Consider the following 16,726-nt stretch of genomic DNA (forward strand, 5'->3'; position numbering starts at 1 on the left):
TCTGGCGACAAGATGGACCTCACACGACCAAACAATATGCTCGATGTCGTGATAACCTTGGCCGCAACTGCACAAATTGCTGCCAGCAATACCCAAACGAAAGAGTACCGCGTCTAAGGGATAATGATTGGACATGAGACGGGGAAATATACGAATAAAATCCCGACTCAGGTCCAACCTATTAAACCAGGGTTTGAGGCTTACCTTTGGGATAATCGAGTGAAGCCACCGACCCAACTCATCCTCGTCCCATTTGCGCTGCCAGTTGACAAGAGAGTTTCTTCGAACCAAAAAGTAAAATTCGTTGAAGACGATTTCACGCTGAAACGTGTCGCCTTCCATTGCCCCCACCTTTGCTAGCGAGTCTGCTCTCTCATTGCCCACTATCGAACAATGTGAGGGGACCCAAACAAAGGTGACGACAAAGCATCGACTTGATAAAGCACTCAAAACATCCCGTATCTTCCCGAGGAAATACGGTGAGTGCTTTCCTGGTCTTATCGAACGGATAGCTTCAACAGAGTTGAGACTGTCAGTTACAATATAGTAATGTTCAACGGGTCGTGAGGCTACATTTTCTAGAGCCCAATAAATCGCTGCTAACTCCGCAATGTATACTGAGCATGGAGATTGAAGACAGTACGAAGCACTAGTAATCTGGTTGAACACTCCAAATCCCGTTGATTCTTCGATAAGGGACCCGTCGGTAAAGTACATTTTGTCAGCATCGACGTGTCTATATTTAGCATCGAAAATTCTTGGAATCATAAGTGGACGATGCGAATCAGGGATTCCACGAATTTCTTGCTGCATAGACAAATCAAACTGGACAGAAGAGTTGTCGTAGTTTGGGATGTAAACACGAGTTGGAGAATACAAAGAAGGATTTACCTGCATGGACATGAAGACATGGTATATAGACATAAATCTGGTTTGAAGATTTTGCTCAAGTAGCCTTTCAAAATTAGCGATCACCAATGGATTCATGACCTCACATCTGGTGAGGAACCGGAGTGATAATAAGCTGAATCGATCTTTTAATGGGAGTATGCCTGCCAAAACTTCAAGGCTCATGTTATGCGTTGAGGGCATGCAACCCAAAGCAATGCGGAGGCAACGATATTGAATACGTTCGAGTTTTATCAGGTGTGTTTTGGCAGCCGATTGGAAACAAAAACTGCCATACTCCATCACTGAGAGAGCAGTGGTTCTATATAACCTTATTAAATCTTCCGGATGAGCTCCCCACCAGGTGCCGGTAATTGAACGTAGAAAATTGATTCTTTGCTGGCATTTTCCTTTCAGATACTCAATGTGAGCTCGCCAAGTGCCTTTGGAATCAAACCAAACTCCAAGATACTTGAAACATCTCGATTGAGTGATCGTTCTGCCTAGGAGTTGAAGCTTAGGATGAGCAGGTCGGCGTTTCTTGGAGAAAACAACCATCTCCGTTTTCTGTGGGGAAAACTCAATCCCAAGTCCCAACGCCCAGGAAGATAATCTGTCTAAAGTATCCTGTAAAGGTCTGTGCAGATGCGACTCAGTAGATCCTGTGACAGACACCACGCTGTCATCTGCAAGTTGTCTTAGAGTGCAGCCTTCAGAGAGACAACAATCGATGTCACTTACGTAAAAGTTGTACAAAAGTGGGCTCAAACATGAACCCTGCGGGAGGCCCATGTTGTTACAATTAATTATTCTTTCTAATTTGACGATACGATAAGAGCTTATTTTGCAAACATTTTACTTTACCCATTCCCCTCATAGATAAACCAAAAGCGCAAATGCAATAAACATTTCTCTGAGTGCTTAGAGGAAGAACACTGAAATAAAAACTAGCTCAAACAGGAAACAACTTTGAGTAAAAAACGCTCGGCGTGTAAGTTAAAAACCAAAATAAACGAAAGAAGCTTTAAAAGTTGGCAGCAGTGCCTTGCCATTCGCGTTTCCGGAAAAAAGCCACAAAGAAGGCAATAGTGTCGGTGCGAGCAAATCGGTCGGAACAACGCTGTCGGCCAAAAAACCAAAACGGATACCCGTGCAGCGGGAGCAGGAACCGACAGACGCTCCGCCGATTGGCCGCCGGAACAAGCCATTCCGAAACGGAAAAGTTGGCAAATACGCAACAATCGAAAGGTCTGAGCCCGTGGGCCAAGAAAGGATTTCCATAATTCCGTTCAGCTTCCGATCGAGCGGGAGAAAGATTTGCCACTCCGATTGGCCGTCGGAACAAGCCATTCCGAGCCGGAAAAGTTGCTTTTGTGTTCTCACAAGAGGCCAAAAGTTTGATCCGTGGTCGAAGAAGGCATCCCGGAAAGAATTTCTACCATTCCGTTCAACTTCCGATCGAAGCGAAAGAGAAAGATTTGTCGTACCGATTGGCCAATTCAAAAGCCGGCCACGCAAGCACAGAAGGTTGCCAGCCAAAACAGAAAACACATACGAAGGGGTCGGAAATCGGCCCCTTCTTCTTTCTTTCCCCCATTCTTCTTCCGTCTACGACAAGCTTTCTTTTCGTCTGCGACGAGTCACTCTTACCGTCGACGACCCTTCTACCTCTGAGTGACAATTCTGTCCGGGTTACGCCAGCACAGCACTTCTTGTGGCACCATATTACCAGCATTATCACTTGGTGCTATCCAGCGAACGAGCGATCAGCATTTCATTCCGCATCTAGACAGTAAACCGAGCATTTCGTCAGGCGGTACCCACCGCGTGTGTGTCAACGAGTGGTGCAATTGTCGTCGAGGCACCCTTTCACTTGTTGGCCAGCAGATGACAAACGACCAGTGGCCAAGCGGAAGTCCACGGAGTGGACGAATTCATCGAAAAGCGAGGCAGCGCATGCATCAGGTTTTGAGCAGGATTGAAGGTGAAATCAGTGCGAAAGGTGGCCGAGTAGCGAGCCATATCGCACGTGTACCAGCGGAAAGCGACATCAAATTCTGGTGCCACTGTGCTCCGGAAATCGAAAGCGGGATTGGCGCGACAGGTAGCGAAGCAACGAGCCATTGCAGGCGTGCGCCTGCAAGTAGCAGAATCGACGGTCGGCGCTTGAAAACAGACAGCGCATGCGAGTCGAAGTGGTGGTCCGGATCGACAGCAGGTGTATCAGCAAGGGGGCAACCGCCCACGCATCGTAGGAGATCGGTGCACAACAAGGTGAGGTGCAGGCCCCAAGCGAAAGCCGAACCGCCAGGGAGCCGCCCAAAGCCAGCCAAAAGGATACCGGTGGCGCTGAAGACTCAAGCATGCACGTAAGTCGTTTTTGTAACATGTGAGGGTGGGAGAAATAATGGGTTTTGAAATTTAGCAACACTTCAATAAAAGTTTGTTGCATTTAAGCTTATAGCTAAGTTATTAGTCCTAAAAATATTTCACGATACGAGCGATTGGCAAACTAACACATAAAAACCCATCCCCATATAGAGAAAAATCAGCGTGTTTTTATTATTAAACCAAAATTGGTTAAAATACGCCAAGCGTGAAATTTTATGTCAAGAGCACCCAAAAATGAGGAAAGGAAACGCAGCGTGCAACAAGAGCTGTCAAACGGGCCACGCGGAACAGATCCGCCATTTCGTTCCTAGCACCGTCGTGAACAGACGGAAAAAGTGCCGCTAAAAAAATCGGGAAGTGGGGTTGCGTTCGCGGATTTGCCGGAAAAAGCAGGTAAGCCCTACCGTGCAGTCCACCGATCATCTTGCGCTAACAGTTTCTCACCCCACCGTGCAGAAATCCACTCCAGAGCGCGTGCCAGACGAGCCGGAAGGTACACCTTCAATAGATTTGGCCGAAGAAAAGAAAAAGGTAAGCACCACCCTGCAGTGCACCAATAATTTCGCAGTATTGAAAATTTCTGCATCTTGACAGAAACCTATCGACGAGACAAGCCGGCCAGAAGAGGTGGACAGGAAAAAACAAAAAGAGCCGCACAACCACGCTGCGTAAGTCGTTCGCACTAGACCCGTAAGCCAGCATTTTAAGCGTTTCCTTTCTGCTTCCTCAGGGCTCTTTTTTCCCCCCTCAACTCAACTGCCTTCCGGCGCGGCAATCTCGGGCGAGCCGAAGAAAATCAGCAGCCCCCTGGTAGACCCCAGGAGGCGCCACAAGTGTAGGAACAAATCAACGAAAAGCAGCAGCCCCCTGGTAGACCCCAGGAGGCGCCACAGGCGTAGGGCCACAGTTTCCGCAGTGCTGCCAATCGGCACTCCGAATCGCCGAGCAGCACAACAAAACTCGGAGGCCCCGGGCCTCTGCCGTGAAGAAAAGTGGAGGTCTTCCGGCAGAAAGGGTCCACAAGGGAAAGCAACAGCAACAGCGCCAGCAATCGGCCCCAGGCGTAGGGCGGCCGACCAGCAGCAACAGCGCCACCAATCGGCCCCAGGCGTAGGGCGGCCGACCAGCAGCAACAGCGCCACCAATCGGCCCCAGGCGTAGGGCGGCCGACCAGCAGCAACAGCGCCACCAATCGGCCCCAGGCGTAGGGCGGCCGACCAGCAGCAACAGCGCCACCAATCGGCCCCAGGCGTAGGGCGGCCGACCAGCAGCAACAGCGCCACCAATCGGCCCCAGGCGTAGGGCGGCCGACCAGCAGCAACAGCGCCACCAATCGGCCCCAGGCGTAGGGCGGCCGACCAGCAGCAACAGCGCCACCAATCGGCCCCAGGCGTAGGGCGGCCGACCAGCAGCGACAGCGCCACCAATCGGCCCCAGGCGTAGGGCGGCCGAATAGCGGAAGAGGCACGAGGTGCCACCCGATCGGCGCTCGGTCGAAAGGCGGCGGACGCATGCCGGGCAGGCGAGGTGCCGCACAGTGGGATCCATTCGGCGAAAATGCGGTGAGTACACGCTGGTTTGGGGAAGTGTGGGTGTGTCTTGCCATAATCCTTTGTAGCCATCATTTTTATTCATGTGGCATCGCCCACGAAAAGCCTCTTCAATAAATGGCGCCCAACAAAAACGAACCGCTTAAGTTTTGTTCGGGAAAAATAAAATATCATTTGTATTTGTGATGATATTAGTATGTTTTTGATTGTAACAGTAATTTAGTTAAACCTACTGTTATGTTATTATTATTATCGCTCAATTTTTGTATCGTATCGTAATTTTGTAATCTGTAAGTCCACATTTGTCTGGTTTTTTGATCCTAATAAACCTAATAAAGAATGATGAATAAACAAATTGATTTGTATCATCTTAATGATGAGGAGATGGAATATGAATTGGCCTTGCGCCATGTTTCAAATCTAGCCCCATGCTCTAGAAGAGCTAGGGTTGTCAAGTTAAAAGCTCTTGTCCAAGAGGACACCCTTAGAGACACCATCTATGTTAATTCAGAACACGTAATGTCGCCGGAGTTGAACATCGAGGTCTGCCAGAGGGCAGTGGTAGAATTGAGAAATCATGTTGATTTAGCCACGCAGAATAGAAATGCCGATCAAATGGCTTGCGCGAAATCGAGATTGCTTCATTACCGGCAAAGATTATCACTGATTCCAGTGGTCGCGAGTTTAGAGGAAACGCGTAGGGTCGTGTGCGAGCTTGTAGAGACGCTGCTAGCTCAGATAGAGTGCGTGAACAGTGCAGTCAATATGGTGTTAAGTGAAACAGAAAACACTAGCCTTTCAACTAGTGTCCCAACCATCCAGGCAGAGAACAGTAGCAGTAGGGATGCCTGCGATGCGTTGACGATTCCACCGAGGCCACAAGCAGTCGGAAATGATGAAGGAGCACGAGCACGGATGCAAGAAGCGGATGTCGAGCCGTCTTCTCTTCCATTCCAAGAAGGCAGACAAGGACAGAGGGACTTGGAGGAAGTAATCATCCGGAGGTCGGGTAGTTCGGCTGGTCTGGCTGCTGTGAACGTTCTGGACGAACTGCGGTTCGACATTCAACAACGACAAAGGAGGCAGCAGCAGTTGAACGACAGCTTTACAAACCGGAGTGGTAGCAACTACGACAGGCGGATGCAGAAGGCGATTCACAATTGGCCTTTCAAGTTCCGAGGCGAAAAGGACACCACGTCCCTCAACATTTTCTTGGACCGGGTGGAGACGTTTGCCAGATCAGAGGGAATCGACGATCAGACACTTCTGGCTTCTATCAAGCACCTGTTGCTTGAAGACGCCCTCGACTGGTACTCCAGAGCACTTGCCCAACGTCGTCTGTATTCCTGGCAAGCATTCAAGCAAGAAATTCGACGGGAGTTTCTGCCAAGCGGGTATGCGCAGATCCTGAGGCTGGAAGCCAGCTTCCGTTTTCAAGGTGCCAACGAAACGTTCGATAAGTTCTTCCGTGACATCTCTACACTATTCCGCTTCATCGATCCACCACTTACGGAAGAGGAGAAGTTGTTCATAGTCAAGAAAAACATGAACATGGACTATGCAACAATAGTAACAGCCGCTCAGCCAAAGACATTGATGGACCTGGTCAACGTCTGCAGCAACTTCGACGAAACAAGGCTATTGCTGAACCAGCAGCGCAGGATTCCAATTCCGCACAACCACTTACTAGAACCGAACTTCGCAACACCAGCAACAACAAGTCGGTCTCAGCCAGGCTTAATTTTGCTCATCTTGCCCAAAAGGAGACGGTGAACTTTTTCGCTCCTAATATTTGTGAGGAGATTTTAAATGAGCATTTCATCATCTGCTGCTGAGAGAGCCAAGAGAAATTTTTTCTCTAACGAATGATCACTCTTCTACTGTCAGAGCACTGTTGGTTTGTGACTCTGAAAACACCTCATCAGCGCTACGTGTGATCAGTGAAATGAATTGCTCAGTGAAGGCAAGGGCATAGTTTTACTATTCTCATCGCTCCTTAGAGAAAAAGAAATGCAAATCGCATATGAAATTTGATCGTTTCACCAAATCACGTGGACAGCTTTAATGTGGGATTGAACCGACCTCTTTCTATATGAAATTATGGAACATTGGCCCCAGCAAGTGCTGAAATAAACCACAACCGAAGCGTCCATCTCTGTTCGGTCCTTGATTTCTCAGCCAGTAACTGAGAAGCTGATGAACATTTCTCCCTTCGAGAATGAAATTGGGTGACTGCGTTTTTGAAATGCTCTGCAACAAAACGTGGACTGCTTGATCAGTTTCAATGTGAGAAAGCATGTTTCTCTTAGGCGTTTAACAAGCAGATGAGAAAAAGTGAGCAAAAATCAAGAGAATCGAAGAAGCCTGGTCTCAGCAACACCAGCAGCAGCGTTTCGGGAGATTGCAAGCAGTGGAGGCGGACGAGCAGTTGTACGGAGCCACATCATACTCAGCACCATCGCATCGGCTTCCAATACAACAGCCACGCTTCAACAGAGTACATGCGGTGGAGAACGAGGCCCAGCAAGGTGCGGCTTCAACGTCAGCTATCCAAACTGAAGCAGATCTAGTGGATCCAGAAGATGCAGACGGTTTGCAAGGGGACTTCAACCAGCTGTACGAGCAAGTTTGTGCCATGAAGCTTCAACTGGAGCGCAGATCGAATCGTTTCAATACAGGACTACAGCAGCAACACTCTCAACAACGACCGGAACAGCGTCAGCAACCGCCTACAATTTCGGCAGCTCAGAACAATTTGGTGAATCGGCAAGGCAGTCAAGCGGAGAACTATCGAATACAACATCCGTTGCAACAGCAAGCTAAATGGGCGCCGCGGCAGCAGCTTCAACAACAGCAGCAGCCTCAACAGCAGCAGCTTCAACAACAGCAGCCTCAACGGCAATTCCAACAGCACTATCAACCACAGCTCCAGAACCAGCAGCTTCAGCAAGCAGGCAGCAACATGTACGATCTAGATCCTGTTCAGCATACAGCGTACCGCCCAGCGCTTTGCTGGAACTGTGATGAGGAGGGGCATAGGTTTCCGGATTGCACGAAGGCACAGGCAATTCTCTTTTGCTACAGATGCGGTCGAAAAGGTTACACGTTACGCAGCTGTCTTGTTTGTAACAGCGAAGCGAAAACGCCGCAGCGAGGAGGTGGTAGATGAAGGGCCAGATTCTTCGCAACACAGCTATCAACCTTCAATACCTCCCGATTTACAAGACATCAACTCTATCATTATCAATCCCGGACATGACAATCGTCCGCACGCCGTTCTGGACGTTCTTGGAAAGAAAGTTACAGCTTTGTTGGACAGTGGTGCAAACTGTTCTTTGTTAGGTGGCAGTAAAGCACAGATCGTAGAAGAGCTTGGACTGCGAAAAGAAACACTGAACGGTGGGATCAAGACAGCGGATGGAACGCCACACCAGATCAATCACTTCACACGTCTGCCAATATCGTACAACAATCGAAGCGAAATTTTGCCGGTTCTACTCGTGCCTAGCTTGCCAGATTGCGCTATCATGGGCATGAACTTCTGGCAAACGTTTGGCGTCAAGGCAGTGTGCTTCTCGATAATGAACAATGAAATTGAACAAGATGCAGAACCGCTGAAGGAGCTTTCACCAGAACAGCAAAAGCGACTAGACCAAGTGGTACGCATATTTCCGAAGGCAGAAGATGGTAAGCTTGGCAGGACGCAGATCTACGAACATCAAATCGACGTCGGAAATGCGCCGCCAAGGAAACAACGGTACTACCCAATGTCACAGTACGTCCTAGCGGAAGTCAACAAGGAAGTCGACCGGATGCTATCCCTGGACGTGATCGAAGAAGCAGTGTTCTCACCGTGGAACAATCCACTGGTAGCGGTGAAGAAGAAGGATGGCAGATACCGGGTATGTTTAGACGCAAGACACCTGAACTCAATCATGGTGAACGAAGGTTATCCGATACCGCAGATCTCCGCAATCATCAATAACCTCGGAGGATGCTCGTACATATCTTCAATTGACTTGAAGGATGCCTTCTGGCAAATGCCGCTCCAACAAAAGTCACGACCCTTAACAGCATTCACTGTACCATCCCGTGGTCACTACCAATTTAAGGTTGTTCCTTTTGGTATCTGTACGGCAAGTCAAGGACTCGCAAGACTAATGACACATCTTTTCGCGGACATGGAGCCATTCGTCTTTCATTATTTGGACGACATTATTATCTGCTCTAAAACGTTTGACGAACACGTAGCAGTTCTTCAGGAAGTGGCAACCAGGCTACGTCAGGCGAATCTCACCATTTCTCCGGAAAAATCCAAGTTCTGTCGCCAACGCATAAAATATTTGGGCTACGTTCTCAGTGAAGGAGGATGGAGGGTCGACGAGGAAAAGGTGGAGAGCATCGTCAAATTTCCAGTTCCAAGTACACGAAAGGAAGTTCAAAGATTCTTAGGCTTATGCGGATGGTATCGACGCTTCATTCCAGAGTTCTCACGAATCGCCGCACCAATCACGGAGCTCACGAAAGCCAAGATCAAATTCCGATGGACAACAGCAGCAGAAGAAGCTTTTCTCAAACTCAAGTCAGCTCTAGTCACCGCGCCAGTACTTGCGATGCCGGACTACACAAAACCGTTCTCAATAGCATGCGACGCTAGCGATGTCGCGATTGGTGCTGTATTGACGCAGGACATCGAGGGAGAAGAACACCCGATCAGTTATTTTTCCCAGAAGCTATCTTCGTCGGAGCGAAAATACACAGTCACAGAAAAAGAGTGCTTAGCAGTTATTCGTGCGATAGAAAAGTTCCGTGGGTATGTAGAAGGAGTACGTTTCGTCGTTTACTGTGACCATTCCGCACTCAGCTACCTGAAAACTTTGAAAAACCCCACAGCCTTGATGAGCAGATGACTCTTGAGACTCAACGCGTTCGACTTCGAAATCAGGTACCGGAAGGGCAGCTGCAACACCGTACCAGATGCGCTATCCAGAGTAGTCTGTTCGCTAGTGTTTTCGATTTCCGAGAAGAATGATCCATGGTACAAGAACATCGTCAAGCAGGTAGAAAGGAAAGGCGACAAATATCCCGACTTTCGTATCGCAAACAACGAGCTCTACAAAAATTGTCATTGTAAGGATGAGGCTGGTTTAATCACGCATCGATGGAAGAAAGTAGTTCCGGAAAACCACCGAGCAGAACTCATTCGTCGATACCACGACGCACCATCAGCAGCGCATCTAGGCTTCCAGAAGACGTGGCACAAACTACAGCAGCACTATTACTGGCCGAAGATGCAGGACAACGTCGCCCGTTACGTCAAAGCATGCACTACGTGCAAGGCTAGTAAAGCGCCCAATATAAGAATGATGCCGCAGATGGGGAAGCTCAAGCCAGCGAAGGTCCCGTGGGAGCTAATTTCTATCGATTTCGTCGGACCCTTAACCAGATCCAAGAAAGGCAACACTGTGCTGCTAGTAATTGTCGACTGGATCACGAAATACGTCATCGCTCACCCGATGCGAGCCGCTGATTCGAGCAAGATGGTCGAGTTTTTGGAAGAAAAGGTATTCCTCAAGTTCTCCAGACCAAGGATTATTTTATCAGATAACGGCAAGCAGTTCGAGTCGCAGGTGTTTCGGGCGCTGCTAAGCCGTCACAACATTATCCACATGAAGACCGCTTTTTACGCACCGCAGGTCAACAACGCCGAGCGAGTGAACAGAGTTCTTATCACTTGTGTTCGATCGTTGTTGGAGGAAGATCATCGAGAGTGGGACAAGAACCTGGCCGCCATCACCGCAGCTATCAACAGTGCGAAGCACGAATCAACCGGAGTCAGCCCGCACTTCGCCAACTTCGGCAGGGAACTTCTGTTGCACACGGACCTCTACACTCTGCAGGACTTAAACGTGTCGGACGATCCAAAGGTCGCGCAGGAGATGCGGCTATCCACGATCAACAGGATTCACAAATTCATCCAACAGCGGATCAAGAAGACCCACGAGAAGACAAAGAAGCGCTACGATCTACAAAAGCGGACTGTGTCCTTTCAACCGGGCGAGCTAGTATGGCGCCGCTCGTTTGTTCTTTCTTCGAAGGCGGACCATATCAACAAGAAACTGGACCCCAAATTTATTCCAGCTATCGTTAAAGAAAAGCTGGGAGCCAATCTCTACACTCTGGAGGATGTCGTGACCGGAAAGCGAGGTCGCTACCACGTGAAGGACATCAAACCAGACTAAGATATTCAAGCTATGTAAGCAACAACGCTGACCACAAGCTCACTCGGAGCACAAAACACGAAATGGAGAAGGCTGTAGGACCAACAACATCATCTTTGAAACCTCGCCCCCAACAACTCGGAGTAAATTATACAGAACTCTTCCAGTCGAACAACTCAATGAAGCACAGCTGATGCAAATTCGTCGCTAGGACACCGATGAACACAACAAAGTAGGCGTTTATGAAGGAGACAACGGCCTTGCGCGGGACCAGCGTCGGCTGAATGGACTCTGAGAACTCTGCCAGGAAGTTCGTCAGAATTTGGAGAGGGCTGGCAACCTTGCGTGGGATTGCCGCCACTCATTGTCCAGAATGCAATCCTGTCATCTTGAGGCAGCGTAGCAGCGCTGGGGATAGTATCACTGGTGAGCCACCGTAGCCAGGCGCTACACACCATCGCAGAGAACCCATCCAGGTTCGGGATATTGGAATGTTCGGAAAGTCAAGTACAGCAGCTCCAAACACCACGTCGCTGCAATTGAAAGGATTGTCAGGACATCAAGAAGAGGATTCAGCACCAGAGAACACAGTTATGCGAAGAAGTTGTGAGGAGTAGACATCATGACGGCCGCTACTACCATATCGACTTTCTCTCGCTAACTATCGAAAGCCACACGCAAATAATCCAGCTATGACCACTACCCAAGGTAGTCAACAAGAGCCTAACGAGGTCAAAACACGCCAGTCGTTACTACCACAAACAGGAGATCATCCACCAACCTCAAAAATCTCCGAATTAATCCAGCTATGACCACAGCCAAAGCCTGTCAACCAAGCGCAACAGCGCAGGAAACACCGTTAGGCCGATCGGGAAAAATCGTGCATCTGGAAAACGCAGTGAGCAATATCTCTTATCTACCTCCTCGTGAGTACAGTAACAAAGTCTAGCTATGTCCGCTACCCAAGGTTGCCAACAAAAGCATCGCCGATGCGAAAAACACGTTCATCGTCAGCACCACAACCATCTGCTTTGCTCGACGACTCCGGAAGAAGGGCCCGTCTGAAGGAGCTCATTCGCAGCAGCAGCAACATCCGATTTTGTCCCGCAAACACGAACCCTGCTTATTCAGCACAGTATCAACAGGACAAGTCAGGACAACGCCCAGGGTAGCTTGAAAGAGGTTGCAAGATTCCTGCTGACTTTCTCCTAGTCCGGAGGACCATAGCTGACCAGGCTTCCCAGAAATAAGAAAATCGAACAAGTACATCCACAAGGAACTCCCGATTAAGACCTCCCGATTAAGATTACCCGATTAAGACTACCCGATTAAGACTTCCCGATCATGACTATCTTCAACCAACCATGTCAACTCCCGATTAAGACTTCCCGATCAAGAACACCTTCAACCAACCAGGTCAACTTCCGATTACGACTTCCCGATCTAGACGAAATTCTCAAAAGCTATCTACCAACTTTGTCAAAACCACAAGCTATGAGATCACCATCTACCACGGTCCACACCCCAAAATACGCGCAGCGGAACCACAAATTACCCTCGCCTGAAATGGTGTTGACAGTTCAACTGTCCGATTCAGACTTGACCATAAATCACCAACCTCACAAAATGATACATAATGGATCATGCACAGTTGTCAAGGGGGTTGCCAAGGAAATATCAAAAGGAACGCGATCTGGAGGCGCGGTATAACCTCTATTCCGGGCCCTTGGTAATTAAGAGGATTAAATCCCTCTTTTCCTTAGACTTCTGTTGCTTTTAGTATAAACCAGTTAAGTTCCCACCTAAATTTCGTTTGTTAAGTTCTATTTGTAAGATCTAGGTTATTATCTCTATCAATAACCATTTGATTTTGGATTTTCGTATGCTGCTGAGGTGGATGTTATTAAGTAGATTGTTTTAAGGATTCGAAGGAGTTTCTTTCTGCCAGATATACTGGTAATGATCGACACATTTGCCATAACTTGTTGGCTTTAATTTTGTTGGATTCTGCCAAGATTCGTTGGCATAGAGATATAGTTTATTGTCTTTAGTTTTGAAGAAACTCACCACTGCAGGGTGACATCAGTACGAGGTTTTCTCGACACAGCCGTCGATTTTCATATCTCCTTCGAACTCCTAGTGGCGTGATTATGAATTTTTCATGGATCCTTGTCATGATCCATGAAAAATTCTACCAAAGCAGCAATGTTGTGTTGCATTTAAGCTTATAGCTAAGTTATTAGTCCTAAAAATATTTCACGATACGAGCGATTGGCAAACTAACACATAAAAACCCATCCCCATATAGAGAAAAATCAGCGTGTTTTTATTATTAAACCAAAATTGGTTAAAATACGCCAAGCGTGAAATTTTATGTCAAGAGCACCCAAAAATGAGGAAAGGAAACGCAGCGTGCAACAAGAGCTGTCAAACGGGCCACGCGGAACAGATCCGCCATTTCGTTCCTAGCACCGTCGTGAACAGACGGAAAAAGTGCCGCTAAAAAAATCGGGAAGTGGGGTTGCGTTCGCGGATTTGCCGGAAAAAGCAGGTAAGCCCTACCGTGCAGTCCACCGATCATCTTGCGCTAACAGTTTCTCACCCCACCGTGCAGAAATCCACTCCAGAGCGCGTGCCAGACGAGCCGGAAGGTACACCTTCAATAGATTTGGCCGAAGAAAAGAAAAAGGTAAGCACCACCCTGCAGTGCACCAATAATTTCGCAGTATTGAAAATTTCTGCATCTTGACAGAAACCTATCGACGAGACAAGCCGGCCAGAAGAGGTGGACAGGAAAAAACAAAAAGAGCCGCACAACCACGCTGCGTAAGTCGTTCGCACTAGACCCGTAAGCCAGCATTTTAAGCGTTTCCTTTCTGCTTCCTCAGGGCTCTTTTTTCCCCCCTCAACTCAACTGCCTTCCGGCGCGGCAATCTCGGGCGAGCCGAAGAAAATCAGCAGCCCCCTGGTAGACCCCAGGAGGCGCCACAAGTGTAGGAACAAATCAACGAAAAGCAGCAGCCCCCTGGTAGACCCCAGGAGGCGCCACAGGCGTAGGGCCACAGTTTCCGCAGTGCTGCCAATCGGCACTCCGAATCGCCGAGCAGCACAACAAAACTCGGAGGCCCCGGGACTCTGCCGTGAAGAAAAGTGGAGGTCTTCCGGCAGAAAGGGTCCACAAGGGAAAGCAACAGCAACAGCGCCAGCAATCGGCCCCAGGCGTAGGGCGGCCGACCAGCAGCAACAGCGCCACCAATCGGCCCCAGGCGTAGGGCGGCCGACCAGCAGCAACAGCGCCACCAATCGGCCCAGGCGTAGGGCGGCCGACCAGCAGCAACAGCGCCACCAATCGGCCCCAGGCGTAGGGCGGCCGACCAGCAGCAACAGCGCCACCAATCGGCCCCAGGCGTAGGGCGGCCGACCAGCAGCAACAGCGCCACCAATCGGCCCCAGGCGTAGGGCGGCCGACCAGCAGCAACAGCGCCACCAATCGGCCCCAGGCGTAGGGCGGCCGACCAGCAGCAACAGCGCCACCAATCGGCCCCAGGCGTAGGGCGGCCGACCAGCAGCGACAGCGCCACCATCGGCCCCAGGCGTAGGGCGGCCGAATAGCGGAAGAGGCACGAGGTGCCACCCGATCGGCGCTCGGTCGAAAGGCGGCGGACGCATGCCGGGCAGGCGAGGTGCCGCACAGTGGGATCCATTCGGCGAAAATGCGGTGAGTACACGCTGGTTTGGGAAGTGTGGGTGTGTCTTGCATAATCCTTTGTAGCCATCATTTTTATTCATGTGGCATCGCCCACGAAAAGCCTCTTCAATAAGTTGCACAATTTCTGTTTGCAAATACATTTTGATTTATTCTGTGGCACCGACCAACATCAGCCCATAATAAATGGCGCCCAACTAAATCGAACCTAATTAGTTGTGTTTGTTCGATAAATTTATAATGCTAATCACAACATCGTTATTTTTGTGTATGCTCATGATTATGATGATTATTATAATATTCAGTAATTATCATTAATATTAGTCGAAATTATTATTGCTCTTTTTTGGAAATATCGTATCGTTCGTCGATAATTTTGTTTTGTAACACACTTATACTGGTCTTTGATCGACTATTATGAATTCTCGAATAGAATTATTGCACCTCAATGATGAGGAAATATCATACGAATTGGCCTTGCGCCATGCAACAATCTAGCCCCTGGCACCAGACGTGCGAAGGTGGTCAATTAAAGGCACTAGTCCAAGAGACATTTTAAGAGAAACCAATTACGTTAGCTCTGAACACGCGATGTCTCCGGAATCAAACATTGAAGCCTGTCAGATGGCACTTCAGGAATTAAAAAACCTCGTAGATTTGGCTATACAAAATGGCAACTCGGAGCAAATGGCTTGCGCTCGCTCGAGATTGTTACATTACCGGCAACGTTTGTCAATAATACTCCGGTCTCTTCGGTTAGGGAAGCGCGAAAGATTTTAAGCGATTTAGTCGAGATGTTGATTTCCGAAATCAGCAGCGCTGTCAACAAAGTGGTACGCAGTGATTCGGGAAATTTAAGTGGCAGATTAAGTGAGCCTAGCAGTGAAGCAGTGGAAGGCAGAGATGAAGACGACAATCCTAGCTGGGGTCAAGAAGTTACAAATCGACGAAGAGGTGCCACAGGTCAACAAAATCCAGCACGAGAGCAGGTCGAAGGATTAGCTGGAAGGCAGCAAGCGCAGGAGGACGTCCGGAGTCCAACGAACTTCAACATTGAAGCGGAAGTGGGTTTGAGGTCCGTAGACGTTATCGACGAGTTACGTGTGGATCTTCAACATCGACAGAGGAGGCAGCGAAATTTGGGTGGCAGTTCTCCACACTCCAGCAGAAGCTTCGGTTATGAGGAGCAGCGAATGGTGAAGGCGATTCACAACTGGCCGTTCAAGTTCCGGGGTGAAAAGGACACGACGTCACTCAACATTTTCCTCGACAGGGTCGAGACGTTTGCCAGATCCGAAGGGCTTAGCGATCGAACTATCCTTGCTTCAGTAAAACACCTTCTGTTAGAAGACGCACTTGATTGGTACTCCAGAGCGTTAGCCCAAGGACTTCTTCTTTCGTGGTCAGCGTTCAAGCGAGAAATTCGACGGGAGTTCTTGCCGAGTGGATATGCACAAATACTGCGTCAAGAAGCTAGTTTCCGGTATCAAGGTCCCGATGAACCTTTTGGCAAATTCTACCGAGATATCTCAACATTATTTCGCTTTATCGAGCCGCCACTCACCGAGGAGGAAATGATGTTCATGGTGAAGAAGAACATGAACATGGAGTACGCTACCATCGTTACAGCACGGCAACCGAGAACACTGGTGGAGTTATTGGATGTATGCAGCAACTTCGATGAAACCAGGTTATTGTTAAGCAGACAGCGTAGGATTCCAATACCCCATACAGCTCTATTGGAACCAAACTTCGCTACACCCGCGCCAGGTCGTGCACAAGCGACTCAGCATCAACAACAGCGTTTCAACAGGGTTCACGCATTGGAAGCCGATAATCACGAACGAGTTGTGATGGAGCAGCCGAACACATATCACCAGGCAGAGGAGCACACGACTCCACAAGACTTCGTCGATTGGCAGGAGAAATACGAACAGTTGTACGAGCAAGTTTGTGCCATGAAGCTTCAA

The 16,726-nt window shown here is 48.9% G+C and overlaps 2 long non-coding RNA genes across 2 annotated transcripts; both read left to right on the top strand.

The window, feature by feature from the left end:
- The first annotated feature begins 3,457 nt into the window (after positions 1-3,457).
- On the top strand, positions 3,458-3,971 carry LOC129750186 (uncharacterized). The gene is made up of 3 exons (XR_008738325.1): positions 3,458-3,672; positions 3,736-3,810; positions 3,874-3,971. It is a non-coding gene; the product is annotated as an uncharacterized LOC129750186 (long non-coding RNA).
- A 7,884-nt stretch (positions 3,972-11,855) lies between these two features.
- On the top strand, positions 11,856-13,900 carry LOC129747885 (uncharacterized). The gene is made up of 3 exons (XR_008737593.1): positions 11,856-13,601; positions 13,665-13,739; positions 13,803-13,900. It is a non-coding gene; the product is annotated as an uncharacterized LOC129747885 (long non-coding RNA).
- Positions 13,901-16,726: the final 2,826 nt, after the last annotated feature.

The sequence above is a fragment of the Uranotaenia lowii genome, chromosome 2 (assembly GCF_029784155.1).
Source record: "Uranotaenia lowii strain MFRU-FL chromosome 2, ASM2978415v1, whole genome shotgun sequence".
Taxonomy (NCBI): domain Eukaryota; kingdom Metazoa; phylum Arthropoda; class Insecta; order Diptera; family Culicidae; genus Uranotaenia; species Uranotaenia lowii.